The sequence below is a fragment of the Neopelma chrysocephalum genome, unplaced genomic scaffold (genome assembly GCF_003984885.1).
Source record: "Neopelma chrysocephalum unplaced genomic scaffold, ASM398488v2 Primary Assembly neopelma1_96517, whole genome shotgun sequence".
In the NCBI taxonomy this organism is placed as follows: Eukaryota; Metazoa; Chordata; class Aves; order Passeriformes; family Pipridae; genus Neopelma; species Neopelma chrysocephalum.
Window position 1 is genome coordinate 270,422 of NW_020925163.1, and position 5,983 is coordinate 276,404.

Here is a 5,983-nt window from a genome sequence, read left to right on the forward strand (position 1 = left end):
GTCAAGCAAGGCCTACAGAAATGCAATGGAAATTGTTCACAATTTGAGTCCTGCAACATGCAGCATCTTGATCTGGCTTTGCATAAATATAGGCCCCAGGCAGTCCACTGGCCATGGAAGATGGCTGCCAAGCCCCACTGTACAAACCCTTCATCTCCACTGCTCATGGCGTCTGTCAGGCATCTGAGAGATGAAACAAGATAGCCCAGCTCCTACCTTCCCTTCAGAAAGACTCCAAAATTCTTAACAGCTAGAGATCTGAGCCATGAAGCTGGAGTGGCAGGGAGGGCAGTGGTGGGGGACAGGCCACCGCTGGCACTCCCCAGCAAATGGTCCAGGCCCAGTGCTGTGTCCAACCGTGAGGCACAGTTCCTGCCTGTGCCAGGGCCAGGCCCTCTCCCAATGATGCTCTCAATAGAAAAGGGCGAGCGGGACAGGACCATGCCACTGCCAGGCTTAGTGATGTGCATGTTGCAGAAGGGTGTCCGTGTCAGCTCCACCGCTGGCAGTAAGGGGCCTGGCAGCTCAGCGACTGCAGGCAGTGCTGATCTGGGGACACTGCTGGGGGTGGCAAGGGGCTGGCAGGCTGGCATGGAGGAGAGGTGGAAGGCAAAGAGGATGGTAGGGCTGAAGCTGGAGGCCGTAGCCACAGCGATAGGGTCCATAGGAGCAAGGTGGCTGCTGTGGGGGCTGGGGTGGGGGCTCTGGGAGGAAGGTGGCAGGGTTCATGGTGGGCAGCAGCAGCTCAGGTGCCGAGAGGTGCTGTTGCTTGAAGTGTTCAGCTGCCAAGACATTAGTCAAAGGTGGCATGTTGAAAGCTACACATCTGAAAGTGTGGCAAATTTAGTCCTGGTTCATCTCACTCTATAAATGTGCCATCCTTGGGTAGGACTATGCTGGTTTGGGGTCACATCTTAACTTTTTTGACATGCAACTCAGCAGGGGTCAAAGCATTTCTGTGATCATGGCTTAAGTGATCAAGTTTTCTTGAATTCCGGGTAAAGGATGTCTACGAGAATAATCTGTTTGCTTGAGCCTGTCATCTGTGCATAAATATAAGGTACCATCCTTTTCATATACAGCCAGTGAGAAATACAATGACTTCTGACTTTTATCAGTTCTCTGGCAAGATCTTCATTGTTGCTCTCTACCACAAGAGACTAACTGCAGTGAATGAATTCAAGAGGAGACAGACTTTTTCCAGGCTGTGGTGGTTTGACCCCCACAGAAATAAAAAATCCAATCTCCGAGCTTCCCCCACCTTCCCACAATTTTACCTCAACACCGAAGAGAAACTTTCAGGCAAGCACACCTCTGTAGGGGGAAGGGAAAATATATACATTTATTCTACACAAATAAATACTGTACAAGCTAAAAGCAACTATATATATACAATATTACACACTTCTATCATCCCTCTAAGCCCCTCCCTTAATTCAATCCAGGAGAAGCCCTCAGGCAGATAGGTAAGCAGTCTTTCTCTCATTGGAGTGTTCAGGAAAAAGGGTTTCCTCTAATCCACTCCCCACCAACCTCTAGCTGTTTACTGAAGTCTCTTCTTCCTTACGAAGTCCAAGAAAGTAGTTTTAGTCCATGGTCCTTAGTTCCGAGCCAATCTCTGCTCTGTGACTCTCTCTCTCTCTGTTCCATAGCTGCTGTAGTTTTCCATTTCGGTAGCCGTGTCTAAATCCAATGCAGGCACCGCCGAACCTGCCTCGGTCTGTCTCCAATTTCGCCTGGGGTTTTTTTCTCCCTGGCGCCGAGCTGCGTTCATCAACAGCCCGTCTCCTTTGGCTCAGCTTCAAAATACTAAGCCTTCCCTCCACTCCCACTTACAGTGAGAGGGCAAAAGCCCCCGCTCTGCTTTTTGCTACAAGTGTTCGGTCCAGTTTTAAACTGTCCCGAGCTCTGCAGTCTGGCTGGAAGGGGGGGGGGGAAGAGGGCTTGGCCTCCTCGCAAGGAGCTTGCCTCTCTCTCCCGCTTACCTTCAGCTGCTGTGAGTCCCTTCCCTCACAACAGACACTCATTCTTACATCCTGCCTTCAGCCCTAGCTTGGCCAGAGTTGTGGGGGCACGGGTCCCCCCCGAGTGGGGGGGCAGCCTCCGTCCACCCCTCGGCTATTCTCTCTCACACACTCACTCAGACACAGCAGCAGACTGACTCTGCCAACTCACTTCCGGTGGTTGTGATATCAAATTCCACAGGAGCGAAAAAGAACAGCTGCTATTGGTCCTCCTGGCCGGAATCTCAACTGTAATTAACCATTTCTAACTCAGGGCTCCCCAGAGGGGGGCTGCTTACCCCAGGACACAGGCATAACTAACTCCGTTACCCCCGTTGGGTCATGGTTGTTGAAAACTCCTGTAACGCATATCACGTTGGGGTCACCAAATATAGACAATGAAGAAATGAGGCTGCACACATCATGATTCAGTTTTTGGGATTCTCCACAGTGCTCTCTCTGCATTTCCCCTTTATTAGGGTTCTTTGGTAAACAGCACCTGGTGGTGTCATTCAGTTAACTAGAATTCCCAGGACTTCTTGCAAACTCAATGTTTTGATTCACACACTCCTTCTCAGCTCCAAGGCTGAAACACTCCCTTTTGATTTTAATTAACTGAATGCAGGTACTGCTTGCTTAACTTGTTCCCACAACTAACATGAAAGCTTTTCTGGGCAAGCTTTTACCAATCTGATTAACATCAACTCTGAAGTATTTGGTAAAGAAGTCAGGGGATTCTTCATGCAGCATTTCTCTGACTACTCTCTAGTCGGCCTCTGTGGGGTGTTATAGAGAGTGACATCCCATAGCTCATGAAAGGCTTTGTGACGTGGTTTGAAGGCCAGGTATTTTGGGTTGCTGAGTTTAAGAGTTACAGGCATGGTGAAAAAAGGGCGCTGTTTGTTTATTGAGGAGCTCTATCTCTTCCTAGACACTGAAGTCTTACTCCATACAACTCACCAGTACATAGTACAACACTGTAATATATGAGATGAAAATAGCACTGTACTTAAATTTCTTCTTCTTGGGCTCCCATTCAATGTTTATATATTTATTATCTCTTCAAAAGTTAAGAATTCTTTAGTGAATCTTATGTCTAGACTTTCAGAGATGGTTTCTTTTCCATTCATATCTCTCACAACACCTTTGCTCCTGGACCCCATAATGCTGCTATTTTCCTTCATTAGATTATTAACATATATTCATATTTTTAAAAAAAACTTAGCAGTTCCCTCCTAATGTCCTGGAGCATCTACATTAGGAATTATAATATTATTATTCCCTGTGGTGCCTTGTTGATGTACCATATACTTCTGCTTTCTTGATTGTTGAATACAGCATTCTTTTGAACAAATATTCCCTAGAGACTGAATATTGGGCAGATTTCCTTCACTGCCTGAAAATACATTGAATATGTGCTCTTTGTGATCACTGGCAATCAGGACAAATATTACTTCACTTTAGCCCAACCACTTATGTTTATGATCTGTGATTTGTTTCCTGAATCATGGCTAGGCTTCGCGAACGAAGATTTGGGATTTTGTTTCCTGAATATGATACTAACTTAACACCTCTTTTCAACATACCCTGTTATTACTTACACAGCACTGGACATGTCTTTCAGGAGAGATTTTCCACTGGCACTTTAACAGCAACTTTTGTCATTATTCTGCCTTTCATATAATTTAGGGGACAATTTTCATGAGTGACCATTTTAATGGTCTTTTTCCATTTCTATGCTGCTTCTGTGCAGCTAATGAACTTTGCTTTAGCAATGTATATTCTTTGATGATTTTGATATCCTAAGTTTCATCCTTTTTCAAAACTGAAAGGATGCTCACTGAGTTCATACTGTTTCAGTACTACAGGCTTTGGATCTGTTTCATTTCTCAACAGAAGTTCTTCGACTACAAGTAAAAACAGTTTTAGGTTTATGTTTCCTATGATGCAATTACACAAAAAGGACGGGAGAAAAGAAGCCAATAGTATCGTAGCATTCTAAAATGCTTTTTCTCTGATGCAAAGTTTGCTTTTTGAAGGTCTGCTGTTTGTTACAGGAAATGTAACCAAATCTTACAGACTCCCTTAAGCTGTAGTTCTTGTAATTGCTTCAACTGATTTCTGATACAACTCAGTGATGTGGTTTTCAGCATAATTTGTCTTCAAAACCTCACATGAGGGAATATTATATCATACCTCCAGCCCAGTGAATCCTAGGCTGACAGCTGGGACTGCACTTTCTACAGCTTCTATCTTGAAATAATCTTTTTGTGATTCATTTTCACTTCAGTATTTCAGCATATTAAAACATTTTGTATGTCTGTATGTTTGTAATCATCAATTTACCTTATAATTCTGAAATCTTTCTTTTCTATTGATGTCAGACTGTGAATCTGAAGAATTGTATTGGGTTTGCGTGGCAAAGTTTTGGTAGCAGGGGGGCTTCCGTGAGAAGCTGCTAGAAGCATCCTCTATGTCTGATAAAGCCAGTGCCAGCTGGCTCCAAGACAGACCTGCTGCTGGCTAAGGCTGAGCCAATCAGCCATGGTGGTAGCACCTCTGGGACAACATATTTAAGAAGGTAAAGAAGTTATTGCGCAAAAGCAATTGCAGCCAGAGAAGAGAGGAGTGAGAGCATGTGAGAGGAACAACTATGCAGACACCAAGGTCAGTGCAGAAGGAAGGGGAGGAGGTGCTCCAGGCACCAGAGCAGATTCCCCTGCAGCCTGTGGTGCAGACCATGGTGAAGCAGGCTGTCCCCCTGCAGCCCATGGAGATCCACAGGGAAGCAGAGATCCACCTGCAGCCTGTGGGGGATCCCAGGCTGAAGCAGATGGATGTGCCCGAAGGAGGTTGTGACCCCATGGGAAGCCCACACTGGAACAGGCTCCTGGCAGGATCTGTGGACAGGTGGAGAGAGGAGCCCATGCTGGAGCAGGTTTGCTGATATGACTTGTGACGTCATGGGGGACCCACACTAGAGCAGCTCATGAAGAACTGGATCTAAAAGAAAAATCATAGATATGGGGATAAGGTTTGAGTTACATAAACAAGAAAGAAAATACAACATTTAAATGTCTTCTAGGAAAAAAAAAAGGCCAAAACAAGGACAGATCCATTCGTAGCAAAAAACACTGCCAGGTGAGGCTGCAAGCAACAAAAGGTGGGGAAAGCAGGGAGGGAATGGAGACAGGCCACACACCAAACCAGATCACAAAGAGAAACGAACATGGCCGAAGGGGGGGGGGAGGAGAAGGGGCGGGGGGAGGAAAAGAGGAGGGGAGGCGAAGAAGAGGCGCGGGCTTTACCTTGCACACCAGCTCAACCACACAAATAAATTTACTTTGTGGAGCACAGCATGCTTACTAGAGTCCATCACACTATACAAGTGGGGCAACCTCCACTCCCCATTTCATACCTTTAACTCCTTCCGCCGTGGAGGCTCCACCACTCCAGATTTTGCCGCCGCGGAGGGCGCACTCTCCAGACCCAAGCAGCGGCAGCGCGGTGTGCCTCACCTTCCTTCCGGCCGCCATCTCGTTCTACCCCGTGTGTTGTGCTCCGTCCTCGTCCCGCGCCCACAACCCTCACCTTTCCCACGCTCTGGCGCCGCTGCTTCCGCCCTAAGAAGGTACAAAGGAGACGGTGGGGAGGGACTAGGGTGGAATTTCTTGCGCGACCGAGGGCCGTGGGTCAGTGGGCGGCCGTGGTTGGGGGAAGGGAAAACAAGGCAAGGCAGTTACGGGCAGGGCTTGAGGGTAGCTGAGCTGAGCTTCGGTGGCACTGTGCGTGAGCAGACAGCCCCCTCCCCCCCCGCCCCAGCAGGACTTGGACGTCCTCCCGCCTGCGGTGTGTGTGGGGAGAGGGGTAGGTGCAGAGCCACTTGTGCCCACCTACCTTAGTGTCGGGCCTGGGTTGTTGTGGCCTGTGCCGCCGGGTGCTTCCTGACCTGTTTTCCATGGGTGCTCTTGTTTCCACAG